The sequence below is a fragment of the Podarcis vaucheri genome (genome assembly GCF_965113315.1).
Source record: "Podarcis vaucheri genome assembly, chromosome: 8".
Classification (NCBI taxonomy): Eukaryota; Metazoa; Chordata; class Lepidosauria; order Squamata; family Lacertidae; genus Podarcis; species Podarcis vaucheri.
Genome location: NC_138766.1, coordinates 42,205,050 through 42,225,327, shown reverse-complemented (window position 1 = coordinate 42,225,327; position 20,278 = coordinate 42,205,050).

The following is a 20,278-nucleotide window of genomic DNA, read 5'->3' as shown; positions in this document are numbered from 1 at the left end:
CAAAATTTTATGTGATTTATAGTATTTTAATCGACTTAGAATGCAATTTCAAGGTCAACCAGTACACTATCAACTGGTAAAACCCTACTATGGCTTTTCCAGAGCCATGGTATCATTCATTGAAATCTTCATTTTCTGCTTCTTCCCATGTGCATTCCTGAAGGCAGTGAAATTGGGTTTTGATTACTAGTTTCTTTGCACTAATTTTCCTTTCTTTTGTATTATGAAATGGTGTCCTTTTGCAATTAAAAAAAAATGGAGAGGAAACCAAGAATTAAAGCACCCAAGCATCGAGATTAAAAACTGATTAATTAAGGGCCAATTCATCAGAAATGCTTCCTGAACAGGAAGAGTTGGGTGCGAAAGGAGAAGGCTTCTAGTTAAATCAGCAGTTACTTAAATTGTGAGTAAGCAACATGGAAAGATCAAGAAACCAATCCTTATCAGGAACGGTTTAGGGAGCTGGGTATGTGTAGCCTGGGTAAGAGAAGACTGAGAGGAGAAATGATAGCCATCTTCAGATATTGAAGGGCTCTCACATGGCTTGTTTTCTCCTGCTCTGGAGGGTTGGACACAAACCAAAGGCTTCAATTTATAAAAAGGGCATTGTGGCTAAACATCAGGAAGAACTTTCTGACAGTAAGAACTGTTCAGCAGTTGAACAGACTCCCTCAGGAGGTGGTAGACTCTCTTTTCTTGGAGGTTTTTAAGCAGATGTTGGATGGCCATCTGTCATGGATGCTCTAGCTGAGATTCCTGCATTGCAGGGGGTTGGACAAGATGACCCTAATGTCCCTTCCAACTCTATGATTCTATGGTTTTGATTGCAGGGGATGAATATTGCTAGATAATATAGTGCTGTGTTAAGTATTATGTGGAACACCATTGTCTCCCAAGACAGACGGATGCCAAGAACTATTTAATTCCACTTCTAGCTGATTGCAGAAAGAAATTCCTAAATCACACAGAGCCTTGGGGTGGAAGCAAACTTAGTATCTGACAGAATTAAGCAGATAGCATTCAATGGTAATTAGTTTTTGACAGTTGATCGTTTAGGAGATTGCACATGTGAAGCCTGCCAAACTCAAAAGAAAATTTCAACAAATGGACATTTGAATGCAAGTGCCTCTTTCAAATTTCAGCTTTGAATGTTATTTTGTCATTTCTCATTCAGAAATCAGAACGATTAAACTGATAAATTCTACATATTTCAAAGATTTCCTTTAAAGCAGCTTCACCCAACTAGGTTATGTTGAGATGTTTTGGATGGCACCGTCCCTGACCATTAGTCATGCTGGCTAGGTCTGATGAAGGTTGAGGTCCAAAACAATGTGAAGGCACCAGATTGGGGAAAGCTGCTTTAGTTGCATGGATTGGGCTCTATAATCCATGAGAACCTGAATCAGTTGGGATTCCCTTAGTTATCTAATGTATCCCCTTCCCCATAATTTAAGCAGTAATTCTAATTTATTGCTCTAGATAGCTATACCAGAAAAAAACAACTGCAGCACAACTGTTACACTTGTAGAAGTCAATTAGCCCATAACCTGTTATACCGGGCCAATTACCTGTTGTTGATACTACAGAACACTTTGACCAGTGTGATCAGCAGAGAATGCAAAGCTCCAGCAGAGTAATCTAGCTGCAGAATATTAGAGTTTTCCTGCTTTCCAGTAGTCAGCCTTTTCCAGAGTTCCCAGTTAAGAAAGCTCCTTTCCTACACACAATTCAGTTCAATGTCTTTAAGTGTATGTTGTATCATGACACAAGACATGCATAAGCAAACTATCTACATAAACTTTAAACAATGCTGGTATGTCATAAACTGGACTATTATAAGTTCTTAGAAGTAAATCATGTAAATATCCAAGTTTACAGAGAGATTTGCTAGCAATTTACCATGCTAGGACACCGTGCTATACTATCACCATATAGCATGATAAGGTAAAAGATAAAGGTAAAGGACCCCTGGCGCAGTCAAAGTCTAGTCAAAGGTGACTATAAGGTTGCAGCACTCATCTTGCTTCGGGCAAAGGGAGCCAGGGTTTGTCCACAGACAGCTTTCCAGGTCATGTGGCCAGCATGACTTAACCACTTCTGGTGCAATGGAACACCGTGATGGAAACCAGAGCACACGGAAACACCGTTTACCTTCCTGCCGCAGCAGTACCTATTTATCTACTTTCACTGGTGTGGTTTTGAACTGCTAGGTTGGCAGGAGCTGGGACAGAGTGACGGGAACTCACCCTGTCACGGGGATTCAAACCACTGACCTTCTGATCGGCAAGCCCAAGAAGCTCAGTGGTTTAGACCACAGCGCCACCAGTGTCCCTATAGCATGATACCTCCGGCTTTTCTACTGATACCAGCATTCAGCAAATACCTCACACTCTGTCAATGCTGCCGAATCCAGCCTTGCCTTTATACCTGTCACTGCATGTACACATGTGTGGATAAGTCTTGTTTAGGCCTTTTGCTTTGGCTGTTTCTAACAACGCATTTGCAGCTGAGTCTTGCTCAGGTGTGTGGCATGGGCTCCTTGAGACATGGCCCAAGCAGTTAGTGAAATTTCACTCATTTTTTCTATATTACACCAGCACAGCAATTATGTGATATTATGTGGTGCTTCATTTTAATCTAATAGTAAAAGATACTTTTATACTTAGCATAGATAGTAATGGGGCTTAGGAAACTTCCTAGTTTTTGCTTTTGTTTTCAAATTTGTTTGCGTAAAATTACAAACATAAAAACGCTATGCAAACTGCCTGACTATCTGTCATCTGCAGGAATCTGACAAACTGACTCTTCTTTAAATGACTGTGTATGGCAATAGTACCAGTAATAGCTCTGTCTCACAGAAAAAGAAATGCAGAGGATGTGAAATTATACATATTGGATCAAACTGTGTTTTTGTTTTTTAAAGACTTGTAAATTTCCTTAAACAGGCACAGATTTTGAGCAAGAGCAGTGGAGAGGGAAAGTAGATAATTATTGGATAGGTTTTCGCAAGACATTCCTTCCTTTTACTAGGTCAATTCAGGTCTTCTGAGAACTCTAATAAGACAAGAGATTGCTATAGCTAAGCAGAATAGGCATTCTATTAGCAAAGGAAAGATTGATTTCTAATTGAATGGTATAACTCTGTAATAGATGCTTTAATGTTGTGTCTTCTCAAAACAAAGGCACATCACTCATTATGAGGCAGGATTCAGATTATGCATCAATTTGACTCCTGTGGAATTTCCCTTTTAGCTGGCCAAAATCATCTACTGCAAATCAAAATGACTGTGACCCATTGGCAGGAAGCCAATGAGTGATGGAGTTATATTAGGATCAAGGCAATCAGCCATTATTTCTAGTCTTCCTTGCTGCTCATCCATGGTACCCAATACTAGCACTCCTCTCCTGGACACATCCAGTGACAAGTGATGCTGACCAAATCTGCAGATAAGAGGCTTGTTGTAATACTTTTTATTATTTTTATTATGAGTCCTGCATCCTCACTCTGAATCTCCCTTCTTCCTCCATTCACAATTTAATGAAGCATATTCCAAGCTGATGTCCTGCTATTATTTACTTTGAAATAAGGTTAATGGGATGTGGGTGGCGCTGTGGTCTAAACCACTGAGCCTCTTGGGCTTGCCAATCAGAAGGTAGATGCTCGAATCCCCACGATGGGGTGCACTCCTGTTGCTTGGTCCCAGCTCCTGCCAACCTAGCAGTTCAAAAGCATGCCAAAAAAGTGGAAGTAGATAAATAGGTACCACCCTGGCTGGAAGGTAAATGGTGGACAAATGCCGGCTCCCTCAGCCTGTAAAACGAGATGAGTGCCACAATCCCAGAGTTGTCTGTGACTAGACGTAACTGTCAGGCATCCTTTACCTTTACCTTTACCTTTACCTTTAAAGTTAAAATACAGAAAAGACATAGGAAGAACACACATAATGAGCTAACAAGATCACAATGCTTAGCATATCATGAGTAAGCTTGTGTGACAAGTAACATTAAATGGTCTAAGGAGGATGTGCAAGTTGTGCAGCTGAATTAAAGTCAGGGGGGGGAATCTTTATTTTTCACACTAATATAAGATAATTCCATGTACTCATCCCTAAGTGCATTCTAAATATAAACCAATTTATATTGACTCCTGTCTCATATAGAGTTTGTACCAATCTTTGATGTTTAAATTGGTTGTAGGAAAGGGTTGTGCTTTTTGTTTTGTTTTTAAGAAACTGCAAATGATCAATAGTGCAACTTTCTACTTTGTGCTGTGCAGTAGATTTTGTTTCTGAAGTTATGTTTTCCTCTTGCTGTTCTGTATATTGGCAGTATATTACTTTATATTGTGGGGAAGAAATTCAAAATGAATCTTGCTTGGAAAAGCACTTTTCAACTGAAATTTGATTTCTGAGTCTAGAAAAAAGAAAGAAAGATAGTGTATAACCATAGGAAAGAGGGGAAAATAACTCCAACGCAATCCTGCAGCTCCATCTGTGCCCAAACTTCATTTTGTTGTGTTACTTCAGGACAGCATGCCCCTGAAGAACATTTTGTTTGCAAGCTTCTAAGTGTAATAAAACATTTGCCAAGTAATTGATTAAATATGTCTATTAACATGCACACATTAGCATCATGCCTCCCCAAAGGGTTCGTTCTGGAATTAGCTTGCGAGACATGTAGAAGATAATTCATTCCTCTGAATATAAAGCATGCAAAGATAATATATGTGACTAAATTATAGGAATGATTATCAATAAAAAGTATAAAGTCAAAAAGGAAGGTGGGGGTCAGCATATCAAAATTAACATGGTATCCATACATTCTTGATATTGTGAGCAGGAGAAACCCCAACAGGAAATGCTGTTTTTAAAAAGCTTATCTGCCAAGGTCATTCTTTAATCAACTTGAACTTCATATTCAACACGACAAATATCTGATTCTCAGCCTTAGAAAAAAAGAAAGAAAAGAAATATAAGCTTGATGGTGGGTGGCAAGGAGGGGAATGGAAATTAAGGAACAGGTAACTGTAGATAACCAGCAAGGAACATTTCTGTGTTATGTGCCTTGCTACACTGTACATTTGAGTAAATGACAAGTATGGGCAGCTCTCATTATAAATATAGCACTAGACTCCAACTGAAAATGATGGCTCATTGCAAAGTTTCCCTCCACCCCTCAGATAGCATGGCTCTAATGACCTGTTGCATGTAATTGTGCTTAATATTTCCCTGGACACATGCCAGGGCAAACTCCAGTGTGGGACAGATAAATGCCAGGATATAAGGTTGAAGCCGTACCTTAAATTATGGGGGAAGTTGGGGATCAGTTTCAATCAAGGCACCATTTTCAGCACCAGCACCATATTTCTAAACATGTCCACCACAAAAAGAGTGATAATTTCAGTTGTACTGACCTTCCCATTGAATGGAAAGGGTCAGCGTAAGGAAATCCAAAGCCCAGCAAAACGACTGGTTGAATGAACTTTACATGTTACCTCTCAGTGCCATGGTGCAGGGCGTACCACCCTCTTAAATAGACTGGCTCCTTCCTAAAGTGGATTGGCTCAGCATCACACATGATGCCTCCCCATCTCCTTCCAAAGCCACACAGAGTTCTCTTTAAAGGGGAGTTGGGGTGTGGCAAAGGTGCTCTCCACAAATCATGGGAGCCGCAGAGCTACTAGTAGCTTTAACCTCCATGAAGTAAAAAAAACCACAAAACAGACTTCACAGGAACTGTGTCATTCTTCTGTGTTTAGTATTCTGAATCACGTGCCCATTATTTCCTTCTGTAAAAGCCATTGGGATGCTCTGCATCACATATGCAGTCATATATGAATAAAGCAAAGAAAGAGCTGAAGAAAGCAATTTCTGTAGCCCAGTACAAAAATATACTTAATTTGCTTATAAAATTGTGCTACAGCTTCTGGCAAGCCGTTTCTCTTCTCCATGTCAGTCCTTTGGCACTTAGAGTTGATAGACGATTTTTGTTTAAGTTGGTTTCCAGCAAAATACATCAATAATATTGTTTTGTTGACACATCATTAGTTCTTAAGTTTGGTAAATAATAACCCTTTCTCTCTTACACAAAATTAAACCACTGGCTTTGTTGTTTAATCTCAGTGTGTTTATCTAGCAGAGGCTCCAACTCGAAGGGACTGTTCCTAGCTATTCTGTGGCCACTTTTGTCAGCTTTCTTCCCTGTATCTTCTTAACTGATTTGCATTCTGCTTTTAAGGAAGAGTTTGTTGCTGGCTGCTTTTCAGATAATTACCCTCTTAGTAAAAACGTCATAAAAGACTGCTAACTCCTTTATTCCTTTGTGTGTGCTCTCTTTTGTCTTTTGCTGTTGTTTAAGCAGAGATTTGTAAATAATTGTTATTCATAGCACCCCTCCCCCCAAAAAAAATAATCCCAACCCCCGATTTGTTGACAAGAGAGCTAATTGTCAACAAACAGGAATGAGTGTAAACACAGGAACCAACATATTGGAAACCAGGCTGCAAACAAACAGCAAAAAATAACGTTAAATCAGAGCAAGAATAAATTGCTTGTAAACAATCCAGAATGGATTTTAAAATAACCTATGTAATCAATGAGAAAAACCTGTGTTTGTTTTTAAAGTGCAAAAATCTTGAGATTAATAGGAATGGGTTGGGATCATTTAACTAATGCTGAAGTCTGTGGTGGCTAATGTGAAATTAATGCTGCCTAGAGAGATTGAATCTTGTAACAGATCAACAGGAGCTATTTGATCAGCAAGTATAAAGAGGGCAAACTTATGGGCACTACCATGCTGCTTCTCTTGACCCGGAGCTTGGACAAACATCTGGGAGGGGTGACATTATGTAGTCTGTTTCTCAGGGACACCCTGCCCTGCGAATGAGGCCGGGCTGCTGTGAGAAGCCAAGCCTGCTACTTGAAGGCTTAGTAAAAAGAAAGGAGGGAGGGGGGAGATTACAACGATTGTTTTGTAAAAGTAAGATGAAAATTCTCTTGGCAACTCTCAAATCCCCAAATATCCCACCCACCACACTTATTCAGGAGACTAAGTATCCTGGGTATGTGGGCGGGGAGTATGTGTGTAATTTTTATTTCTAATACTGGCCATATTATATGGAAGACTCTAGTCTCTTATGCTAGATATGTTTTTTAATTACAGTGGTACCTCGAGTTAAGTACTTAATTCGTTCCAGAGGTCCGTTCTTAACCTGAAACTGTTCTTAACCTGAAGCACCACTTTAGCTAATGGGGCCTCCAGTCCTGCCGTGCTGCTGGAGCACGATTTCTGTTCTTATCCTGAAGCAAAGTTCTTAACCCGAGGTAATATTTCTGGGTTAGCAGAGTCTGTAACCTGAAGCGTATGTAATCTGAAGCATATGTAACCCAAGGTACCACTGTATTCCAATTTTAAAAAAATGATTCTTGTCAGATGACTGCTGTATGCAACACTCATATGGAATATATATATATATATATATATATATATATATATATATATATATTCATGTCATATGAAATAGATGGTGACTTATTCCCTAGTGGATCAAAATATTAATGACTGATCATTAGGGTTGTTTCCTGTCATTCACTGGACCCATGCCATCATCATTCAGTGCACAGAAGCCAGTTAATGGTGGAACAGACAAAAAACCCCCTCTGTCAAGGTGCCATTGAAATATTGTGCTATGCCTGGTTGATGGCAAGCAGACGAGGTTAGATTTGCTTGTTTGGCATGTTAAAAAGTGCCATGTTACCACGGTGTTCAAAGTAAGACACTTATTCTTGTGCTGTGAAATATTCTGCATGCGCGCGCGCGCGCGCACACACACACACACACACTTTACCTTGGTTCTCTCAATATTATGTGTTCTTAAACTGCTGTTATTAAAAAAGCCATGCTGTCATTTTGGCATTAATGCTAGGAAGTGATGTTCCATTCTGATCTTGTCAGTCCAAGGGCAGGCTGTTCCTGTCAGCTGAGAAGAAGTATGTATCTGTGCTACAGCGACTGTTTCTAAATGAGACACTGTCACCCGGGTGCCTGACAATCCCTTCAGCTCCTGTCACTTCACCAGTGCTACATTCTAATGTATCTTGCCGTTATGGGGGCTGGGGTTGGGATGTATCAAGGTTGCCATGGCAATTCTGTGGCCACAAACTTATCGGGAATGAACAAAATATTGTACTGGATGCTCTTCCTCCCAACTTCTGCAGAAAGAAATGGTTATTTATCGAAAGATTGACACATAGGAAGCGATACTATGTGCAAGAAGCTGGCATTAAGCAAGCTGGTGTAAATTAGGCCCACATAAAGTTACACCAGATCCAAACTCTGTTCAGCAGGGCTGCTACTGCTCTTCCTAAGCCTGGCAGAGGGCAAAGGGAAGCCTTTAAAATAGTGGTGTATGGCAGGTTGCCAGCTCACCTGACTCAGCTGAAGAGGCTTCTGAATGTGGAGGGATCCTGCTTCAGAACACCCTAGACCTAGGGAATGCTGTGCTACTAAGAGAAGCAGCAATAGATCTGATGTTATGCAGAAAAACTTGTTTTAAGAAAGAATCCGTCTGACACCTATGGAGCTTCTCCAATGGAGGATGTTTTGAAAAGACTCTTCACAACCTTCCTTTTAAATATAATTGCCACTTAGCACACTGTAAATGTGTCTCCTATGGTTTGCCTTTTCTAAATGCATCACCGTCTTTGATGATTTTAACATTCATTGCACAAGCAGTTAGTGCGTGTTTAACTAAAATTGGCAACACATATACTGTACTGTCAACTTCGATAAGTATTGGTTACATAATTGTGAAGCCCAGTACAATCCTATTAAAACCTAGCTTTTTCTTAATCATCATTTAATCATTGTGTAATCCTACTTAATACATTTCAAAAGAACCCCTTTCATGTTGTTCCTTTCATTTTATTAATAACATGTCTTGATAGTTGACATGTTATTAATAAAATGTCAAATGTAACATTGCTAATTCCATTGATGAGCATGAAAGGCTGATTACATATTTGACCTAAGCTTGTGGAAGCCACAGAATATCAAGATATTCAAGATATCAGAAACTTAATATCTTTACTGCAACATGAAGTACTCTATAGACTTGTAGTGAGCATGTGACACTGTGAAGCACTGCACATTGTTTTTTGAAAGCTCTTTACAAGAGCAGATGGAAGGCTTATAATCCATGAAGAGGACTTGGTTCCTCCATTCTGTCACCAATGTCATATACCATAAAAAGTTGTTAGCTGAAATGTAATTGGACAATTTTCTTAAAACTGATATATAACCATGACTGGTATTCGTTAGAAGGAACCTGCTTCATGGCTGCCATATTGTACTTCAGGAGGACAAAATGACCCAGTAGACTGTAAATTATATCTGGATGGACAAAGAAACATGTGCTTTGGGAAGAAACTCTTGTCTGTAACAAAAAAAGGTGGTAAAAAATAAATAAAGGTAAAGGACCCCTGGATGGTTAAGTCCAGTAAAAGTCCAGTAAAAGGTGACTATGGAGTTGCAGTGCTCCTCTCACTTTCAGGCCAAGGGAGTCGGTGTTTGTCCAAAAACAGCTTTCAGGGTCATGTGGCCAGCATGACTAAACTGCTTCTGGAACAACGTGGTGGAAACCAGAGCGCACGGAAATGCTGTTTACTTTTCTGCTGCAGCAGTACCTGTTTATCTGCTTGCACTGGTGTGCTTTTGAACTGCTAGGTTGGCAGGAACTGGGACAGAGCAATGGGAGCTCACCCTGTAGCGGGGATTCAAACCGCTGACCTTTCAATTGGCAAGCCCAAGAGGCTCAGTGGTTTAGATCACAGCACCACCCGCGTTCCACTAATCATAGTAGTTACTGTTGTTATATGCATGCATGTGAACTCCAAATAATGGGGAGATTAAGGCTAGTCTTTGAAATTAATGAGTTGGAACACACTCGTAACAAGGTGTGTCAAGGATGATCAGGAAGTGTCAGGACTTGCAAGTAGTTCAGTTGCCATGGCTTTCCCACAAAAGAAGTAATTGCTCTCCACCCCTTAAATGAGGGGATCCTTTGTGCACCCCACACAACAGTAATATGAGTAGTCTTTGCTGCCTCCCTTCCCAGCACCTGGTTCTGCTATGTCCATAGTTTAGGAAGGGTTTTTGTGTTAACAGACAAGTCTAGCTTTTAAGTACAGCGAATCATTTTCCCCAGTGCACTCCAGTTGCAGAGATTTGGGGGAAGGTAATAGACTAAGCATGTGTCCTGACATTGTTCGAGTGTTGGTCATGAAATTAGGGAATAAGTGTGGAATTAGAGTTCTGGGGTGGCTTACCCCATTAGAACCATTATTTTCCCTTTAAAAGCAATTAAAAGTCACATAGCTTTCTTTCTTTCATGGAGGGTAATTTCAGGAACAAAGTGTTACTTTTTTTTTAACAGTGAAGGCAAAATCATCTAACAAGTTAGCCCTTGACTATTTATCAGAACTTTAGCAGGCTTTCTTTACCCAGGGGGATGTCTCCAGTTGGGAGGGGGGCATTGGGAGGAGATTTTGATTTCTGCTTCTGCAGTATAGTCTGCCCTTGAGGAAGAACTGTTACACCCATCTTTATAAAATTTGACAGGCTTCACCCCCTCAGATTTAATTTGAATCCAATTTTGGCAAAAAGAAAAAAAGTTAAGAGATTTTTTAAAATAAATAAATAAATAAATAAATAAATAAATAAATAAATAAATAAAATGCAAAGGTTCCTAACTTGAAAACCCAGAATGTGCAGGCTTAATCCATTCTGAAGGAGTTCCTCATTTTCAAATTTCATCTATATTTGAAAGAAAAAAGTTATAGCTGTTTTTAGATTTCTCATTTTAGTCAATGACAGCACAGGTGTGGGGTGGGGGGAGAGAGGGAGAATTGGAGTTTCATATTTATCAGATCAAATTTGGACCTGATTAGTGAATTGAGTTGGCATGGGAGAGCAAATGCAAAAAAGATCAGGCTTCTTCCAAATGCTACAGATACAGATTTTAGATGAGTATTGTGGACTATCTAATAGTTCACAACTTAAGAAAACTTTACTTATTACCTGTCAAATGTCAATTAATTAAGCAATTATTCCTGAGTTCAGAAACACATCAGAGTTAGCTGAAATTTGAATTCTTAATCCTCATCCATTTTTTTAAATGTAAAGTTCTCTGATTTTTTTATTTTATCAGCAGCCACAAATCCATATTTCTTCTGTGCATTTTGCAACCCCTTTGGTTTTTTTTTAGTGCTACTTTTGTTGCAGTTGAAGCTATGTGTTAAAATCAGGTAGCACACCTCTGAAGTGAATTCCCATCAAGGGAGACATTATGAGCATCAGTATTGTTTGCATTTGATCATTTATAAGGTGTTTTGGTTTTTTTCCTTTTCTGCAGACAAACATTTGCTAATTGGCTGAAATGCTATGCTATGAGTTTCTAATAGGTAATAAGGAATGCTAATTTTCTGGTGGCAGATGCTTAAATAGCATTAATTACCAACAGGTAAAGCAACTGAATATATGACTGAAGGATTAAATACAGCAGAACAGTTGCTAAAGGAGCAATTGAGATAGTGAGAAACCGAGACTGGCTTATGATGCATTATGTCTTTAATTACTTTGGATGTATGGAAAGATGAGCATATTTAAAGAAGAACAGAGTTTCTGTCTCTTAAGCGCTTGGAAACATGGCAATATCCAGCCGTCATCCCCCCCCCCTTTGCTTACTGTAATCCCGTGATGGGAAAAGCTGCACCTGTGGGAATTTGTGTTTTGCACAGAGACAGAAACAACCCTGGAGTTAGCAGGCTGCTTTCTCTAAAGATGCTTCTATAAGTTATTTTGAATTCCTTGCATTTGGGCAATAGAAAGTACATTACAGAGAATTTCTGCACATTTGAATGTTAATAGTTTTGGGTTCTTAGGAACAGTATGAAGCATCATGATGTAAGCGAAGGACAGTATGATCTCAGGAGTTCACAGGTGTTGTGGAGCAACATAAGAATTAGATTAGCGATAATGGGTATCTTCACTTCTCTCATGCATGGCACAGGTAGGTTGGTGGTACATGGAGGCAGCTGTCTTCTTCTCCATACATTTTCCCAAGTAGGGGTGGCACACTAAGGCACACAAACATTTCTTGGGAGCATTTGAAAATACCTTTTTCCTATGTAAACACAGCAAAGTTACTAACTGCTTCATGCAGCTGTAAAATGCTAAGAGAGAAACATGACAGTCCTTGAACTCAGCTGGGTCCCAGCTAAGAGCCAGTGTGGTGTTAGGAGCTGTAGACTTGTAATCTGGTGAACCAGGTTCACTTCTCCGCTCCTCCACATGCAGCTGCTGTCTGACCTTGGGCTAGTCACACTTCTTTGAAGCCTCTCAGCCCCACTCACCTCACAGAGTGTTTGTTGTGGGGGAGGAAGGGAAAAGAGAATGTTAGGGTAGTGATATAGTGGGATATCAAATCCAAACTCTTCTTCTTCTTCTTCTTCTAAGCTAGGATGGGGAAGATGCTCTGGTACATTTCTGATTAAGCCAAGAATGAAGGAATTAAGCCAGCATAGCCTGGCTGTGCCAGGAACCTCATGTCACAGCCATAGATCTGATGGATCCAAATTCTTTGATACCAGCAGCTCTTGCTATAAGATTGCTCCCTGATTCTCTGACATTCCTACTACTGATTTAACTCTATTAAAGGCAATGACGTTGTTGTTGTTTTTGCTTCCACTCAAAGAGTTGTTAGATTTTTAACAACTTTATGTTAATTTCTGAAATGGACAAAAGTTAAACTTAAATACATTGGATTTGTTTTGCATTTGTCAGAAATGTATTTTGATATGGTATTCAGGAAATTTGTGCCTTGGTGTCATTCTGAAGGCATACAAAATAATAGAAATATTTCATATGGGCATAATAATTGCAGAAAGCAGGAGAAGAACAATAGGGCTCGAACAGTCACAGGTGGGTTTTTCCCAGTTAGAGGGGGTCCTGATTATGGACAAATAAAGGAAGGCACCTTGTTTGAAATATAAGAATAAGGGAAGCAGCTGCAATATGAAGCTGACAGAGATGGTTGCAGTAACAGGACTCCCAAGAAAATAAAATTTCAGTCATTACCTCAAGGTTCATTGTGGCATTTCTCCCAAAAGCTGCATTCAGGGTTGGAGTTAGCAGGTGCAGTATGAAAGCCAATGAATTAAAGCCTTTATTTCATTCTATCAGTATCGAACATTTCCCACTCAAAACTCTCTTTGCATTTTATGGTGAGCTTACTATGTCTTAAGAGGGACGCGGGTGGCGCTGTGGGCTAAAGCCTCAACGCCTAGGGCTTGCCGATCGAAAGGTCGGCGGTTCGAATCCCCGCGGCGGGGTGCGCTCCCGCTGTTCGGTCCCAGCGCCTGCCCACCTAGCAGTTCGAAAGCACCCCCGGGTGCAAGTAGATAAATAGGTACCGCTTACCAGCGGGAAGGTAAACGGCGTTCCGTGTGCGGCTCTGGCTCGCCAGAGCAGCGATGTCACGCTGGCCACGTGACCCGGAAGTGTCCCCGGACAGCGCTGGCCCCCGGCCAATAAATGTGAGATGGGCGCACAAACCCCACAGTCTGTCAAGACTGGCCCGTTCGGGCAGGGGTACCTTTACCTTTACCTTTTACTATGTCTTAAGAAATATGTTTCTTTTCCCCACAGCTTGCTTGGCTAAATTTGGTTGTAGATCTGAAAGTACAATCCAGGCGTTGTCTGTCTTGGAGGGCACCATTCCTTCTGATGTGGATTCATAGCATTCGTTTTATGTCTGGCTTAATTGTGCCAGTGTTTGCAACAGTGTCCTTCCATCCTAAAAGAAGTGGATGCATCATGAGGTTCCTGACAGCTGCATTGTCCCCACTGTGGCTTCATCCTCACAAACAGCAAATAAGATGGAAAACTTGTACCTACTTTGTGCAACTTCCGACAGAGGAGAGGAGGTTGTGTGATCTCACTTCCATAAAGCAAAGTTCCTGTAGATGGAAAACTAGATATCAAGAGAAGGGTCCCAGATTAGCCATCTCCCAGAAAATCTATGCAAAGAAAATATTGCACAGAAGAACAGTCAGTCATATCAGTACCCACCTGAAGACTCAAGTGCTGTAATTCAGATCTAATTGCTGCTTATGAGAACTGAGCTTATGTAACAGGTATATGTTGCTGAACCATTTGAATTGGTGAAGCATGGATGTCCCTTACAACATGAGTCAAGTTCACAACTTTGTATTGACCCCTGAGAATATCTGAAATGACAAAAGGAGTGTTGCTGAGATATTTAGAAGGGATGAGCATTTGAACGAATCCTGAATCAGTAACCAAAGCAGGCCACTTCATACATATTCAGGGTTTGTCCAAGCCAGAACAGAATTTCTCTGAAGCATTCCTAACCAAAGCAGGGCTCTCTAAAGCTATTTGAGAATATTTGAAGAATCAGATGTTAAATGCGTGTGTGTGTGTAGTGTGTCTGAACATATTGAAACAGTACTTCCCTAACCTGCCAGACAAGGAAAACACCAAGGTGGATAGAGGAGGGAGGGAAATACATGTTGTGACTAATAGGACTAGCTTCTAATGAGAGGGAAAGGTTTTAGCAGCTGTCCAAGCATAATGGCTTGGAGCAGGTATGTTGAATTAATATATCCACTTGTTCTTGTCTATTCAGTGCTCCTAGTCAGTTCTAGTTCTGCTAGTGTTGTTTGCTTGGAAAATGCAGGACATTCAAGGGACATACATAACAGATAGATGTGTACCCAAGAAAATCCTGTGCAGGTGTGTCATTGACCTTGGAAGTCATTGATGATCTGTATGTTATAAATTCATTTCTCTCTCTCTCTCTCTCTCTCTCTCTCTCTCTCTCACACACACACACACACACACACACACACCAACCAAACAAACACATTCACATGACAGGCATTTCTCATCCCAATCCAACAATATTTATTGTGCATGAGCTAACACAGCAATGGAATGCATGAACCTATGCACCTTAATATATTTATGGATTATATTTATTTATTTTTAAAGATTTATGGACCACTTAATGACAGTACTCTTGAAATTATCAATAAAGCATAACTAAAATGTTAAAAAAATGCTAAAAAACACTACATGCACGTAAGATGTTTGTATGTATTACATTAGACCCACCATACTATAAGGATTTATAGCTAAGATATTGAACACATCTGTATGCATAAAAAAATGGTAGGATGCCCTTAGCCAGTTTGGTGAATCAAATTAGTTCTTCTTTTTATGCATGGATATGACATACTGTTGTTGTTTAGTCGTTTAGTTGTGTCCGACTCTTCGTGACCCCATGGACCAGAGCACGCCAGGCACTCGTGTCTTCCGCTGCCTCCCGCAGTTTGGTCAGACTCATGTTTGTAGCTTCGAGAACACTGTCCAACCATCTCATCCTCTGTCGTCCCCTTCTTCTTATGCCCTCTATCTCTCCCAACATCAGGGTCTTTTCCAGGGAGTCTTCTCTTCTCATGAGGTGGCCAAAGTATTGGAGCCTCAGCTTCATGATCTGTCCTTCCAGTGAGCACTCAGGGCTGATTTCCTTCAGAATGGAGAGGTTTGTTCTTCTTGCAGTCCATGGGACTCTCAAGAGTCTCCTCCAGCACCATAATTCAAAAGCATCAATTCTTCGGCGATCAGCCTTCTTTATCGTCCAGTTCTCACTTCCATACATCACTACTGGGAAAACCATAGCTTTAACTATATGGACCTTTGTTGGCAAGGTGATGTCTCTGCTTTTTAAGATGCTGTCTAGGTTTGCCATCGCCTTTCTCCCAAGGAGCAGGCGTCTTTTAATTTTGTGACTGCTGTCACAATGACATACTAAATCAGGCCAAAGGGCCATCAAGTCCTTCTTTCTTTTCTCAGTGTGACCAATCAGATGGCTATAGGTAGCCTGCAAGCAGGACCTGAGTGCAGAGGCACCATCTTACGCCCACAATTGAGGGGCCCAGAGTGTGGTGTGTGTGTGTGATGTCATGTGCCCAGTGCATTGCATGTGTGTGTGATGTCACAGGCACACACCACACATGCAATGCTGAACCACTGGGAGGAGATGAAGCGCAGAGCCCAGCGGTGTGTGACTTCAATGGCTGGTGGCTCCTCTTCTCTCATGCTCAGGAGGAGCCCATATCTGTGCTCAGCCTCCTCCTCCCCATCAACATTGAGGTTCCCCTCCCCCCCACAACATATATTGAGGGAGCTGATGACACTTCGTCCCTATAGAGTTGGCGTAGCTGCCTGAGTTCAACAGCAGTCTGTTCCCTAACAATTGGTGTTTAGAGACATGCACACACAATAAATCCAGTCCCACTGAAACCAGTTGAACTTTTGCCTAGGTAAATAATGTACGTAAGACTGCTGCCATTAAATTAAGGTCCGGTACAGACCAACAAGAGTCTCTCTGATAGCAAGATGTGCTCCTTTCTATGAGAGGCTGATAGCTCAGCTCATTTTTCTCTTACAGGCCATGTCACGTTTCCCTGATCTTATTGCGTACAGTATACAGATTGTGCCATAAGACAAAAGCAAATTCATTTATGTGCTCCCTTCCCTCCCTTTCTCCATGTATAATAATTTGCTGGACTTTAACCTGATTGTTGCTTTGCAGCATGCCAACTTATTCATTTAAATGGCTTGTGGAAGCTTAAAATGTCAATGCAAAGGCCAATCAAATTAACTGGAACACTCACAACAGTAATCTCCAACAGTAAACTTTCACAGTAATTAAGATTGTCATATAACACTTTGAATAATTCAGCAGCTGTGTGGCATTTTTTCCTCTCCATTTCCATGTTAAATTAAAGTTTGGAAGACGACACAGAGAGGAAGCATCTGCTATTCATGGGGCCACATAAAAACCAGGAGGATGTTGGCTAGATAAAGAGTTTGCTAAAGCTGTTAACTTATTTGTTTTCCCCTCCCGATTTCTGGCATAGCCAAAGTACCTGGGGCAGTCCCACCTGAATGAAAAGAGTGATGAATGGACAAGGAAAGGCTTTGCCAAGCACAGTGAATGAGGGGACACTGATCACCAAGATCTTGTAGGGCAAAGTGAAGAAGTTTTGTCAGTTTCTGTAAGAATATGATGCTGGACTAGATGGGCGATTGGCCTGATTCATCAGGCTCTTCTTACGCTGTGATTTTCTGTTTACCAAATTGTAGTAATTCAGACATGATGGTGCAACCTCATTATGCCTTCTGAATACATTCAGTTCCTACCACATGCCTTTTCTGATTATGCCTACAAAAAAGTTCAGCATATTAAAACAAAATAACTTCATAAAACAACTGCATAAACACAGCAGATTGGAACTGCATCCCCACACAAGTCACTTCCTGGTGCAACTGGACTTCTCCGCGACCCTTCCCCTCTGCAGGGAGGTGGGACCAATTCGGATGGTCCGCCCCCGCCACTTAATGGATCCAAATGGTTTCCAGAGAGTGGTAGGGGATGCTTTATCCCATGTTGATGGCCTTTCAGCAGATTCCCTGGTGGCCCGCTGGAATGCGGAGTTAACCAGGGCTATCGACTGTCTGGCTCCGAAGCGCCCTCTCCGATTGCATGGAGCCCGGACAGCCCCGTGGTTTTCTTCGGAGCTGAGGGCGATGAAACAATCGCTGAGACGGCTAGAGCGTCGGTGGCAGAAAACTCACTCCGAATCTGACCGGACACAGGTTAGAGCTCAACGTCGAGCCTACCAAGTGGCGATAGCGACGGCGAAGAAGACTTTCTTCACCGCCTCTATTGCATCTGCAGAAAATAGTAGCAGGAGACTCTTTCAGGTGGTCCGCAATTTAACGGAACCACCTTTACCACCGGGGCCTTGTAAAGACCCCAAGATCTCCTGCACCGATTTTGCAAAGTTTTTTGCAGATAAAATCACTCATATTCGGAAGGAGCTAGACACCACTGTGGGAGCAGGGCCGGGGCGGGAGAGTGCTAGAGCCCTGTCTGGTCAAGTTGCATGGAATCAATTTCAATCCGTTACCCCCGAGGATGTGGACAGGCTGCTTGGACGCGTGAAACCAACCACCTGTCTCCTTGATCCTTGCCCATCCTGGCTAATAAAAGCAAGCCGGGAAGGGCTGGGCGATGGGCTCTGCGGGGTGGTGAATGCTTCCCTCTGTGAGGGAACATTCCCAGATCCGCTGAAAGAGGCGGTCATTAAACCGCTTCTTAAAAAACCATCTTTAGACCCGGCCAGTATGGCCAACTATCGCCCAGTCTCAAATCTTCCATTCTTGGGCAAGGTGATTGAGCGTGTGGTTGCTGAACAACTCCAGGCACGCCTGGAGGATGCGGACCATTTGGATCCCTTCCAATCAGGGTTCAGGCCTCATCATGGGACTGAAACTGCCTTGGTCGCACTGGTTGATGATCTCCGGCGAGCTAGGGACAAAGGTGAGAGTTGTTTCCTGGTTCTGCTGGATCTCTCAGCGGCCTTTGATACAATCGACCATAACATCCTTCTGGACCGTCTAGAGGGGTTGGGAGCTGGGGGCACTGTTATACAGTGGTTTCGCTCCTTCCTCCTGGGCCGTGTTCAGAAAGTGGTGGTGGGGGATGAGTGTTCAGACCCTTGGGCCCTCACTTGTGGGGTGCCTCAGGGTTCCGTCCTCTCCCCCATGCTTTTTAACATCTATATGAAGCCGCTGGGAGAGATCATCAGGGGGTTTGGACTGGGTGTCCATCAATATGCAGATGATACCCAGCTCTACCTTTCTTTCAAATCAGAACCAGTGAAGGCGGTGAAGGTCCTGTGTGAGTGCCTGGAGGCGGTTGGAGGATGGATGGCGGCTAATGGATTGAAGTTGAATCCTGACAAGACAGAAGTACTGTTTTTGGGGGACAGGGGGCGGGCTGGTGTGGAGGACTCCCTGGTCCTGAATAGGGTAACTGTGCCCCTGAAGGACCAGGTGCGTAGCCTGGGAGTCATTTTGGACTCACAGCTGTCCATGGAGGCGCAGGTCAATTCTGTATCCAGGGCAGCTGTCTACCAACTCCACCTGGTACGCAGGCTGAGACCCTACCTGCCCGCGGACTGTCTGGCCAGAGTGGTGCATGCTCTAGTTATCTCCCGCTTGGACTACTGCAATGCGCTCTACGTGGGGCTACCTTTGAAGGTGACTCGGAAACTACAGCTAATCCAGAATGCGGCAGCTAGACTGGTGACTGGGGGCGGCCGCCGAGACCACATAACACCGGTCTTGAAAGACCTACATTGGCTCCCAGTACGTTTCCGAGCACAATTCAAAGTGCTGGTGTTGACCTTTAAAGCCCTAAACGGCTTCGGCCCAGTATACCTGAAGGAGCGTCTCCACCCCCATTGTTCTGCCCGGACACTGAGGTCCAGCGCCGAGGGCCTTCTGGCGGTTCCCTCATTACGAGAAGCGAAGCTACAGGGAACCAGGCAGAGGGCCTTTTCGGTGGTGGCGCCCGCCCTGTGGAATGCCCTCCCATTGGATGTCAAGGTGATGGACAACTACCTGACATTCAGAAGACATCTTAAGGCGGCCCTATTCAGGGAAGCTTTTAATGTATGATATTTTAGTGTTTTTTGGTTTCTGTGGAAGCCGCCCAGAGTGGCTGGGGAAACCCAGCCAGATGGGCGGGGTACAAATAATAAATTATTATTATTATTATTATTATTAAATATAGATGCATTTAGAAATAATCACTTAATTGTTGAAGAACAACTGATATTCTATTAGTAATTAGCTAGGACATAACAATTTTTATATGCTTGCCTTAGTTTAGGACACAACTTTCAAAATTGCTTTTTAAATTATGGTGATAGCTGTCTCTTTTTACTTGAGGATAATTATAAGAATGAGCAATTATTTTTTTCTTTCCTGTTCTTATCTCTTTAGTCAACAAGGAACTGAAAAAGGCTGCCATATGTTTGAGGGTGATTTATAAAACAATGGTAATAGTATATGCAAATTTTGGGACGTTATAATTTCCTGCCATACTCTGCCTGATTTGTTGTTGGAATCATTTTACAGTGAACATATATGAGATTGTTTATATTGCAGTAAGACTCACTTTAGTCTGAGGCTGGGGGAAAACCATATTTTAAGCCATAACAATCACGGTGCATACTATTTTTAGATGCAAAGTGTTCCATCCTTCCCAAGTATACATTGGAAACGAATGTACATTTTTAATGTGTGTATATACACACACAAATACATAAACACACACTATTTT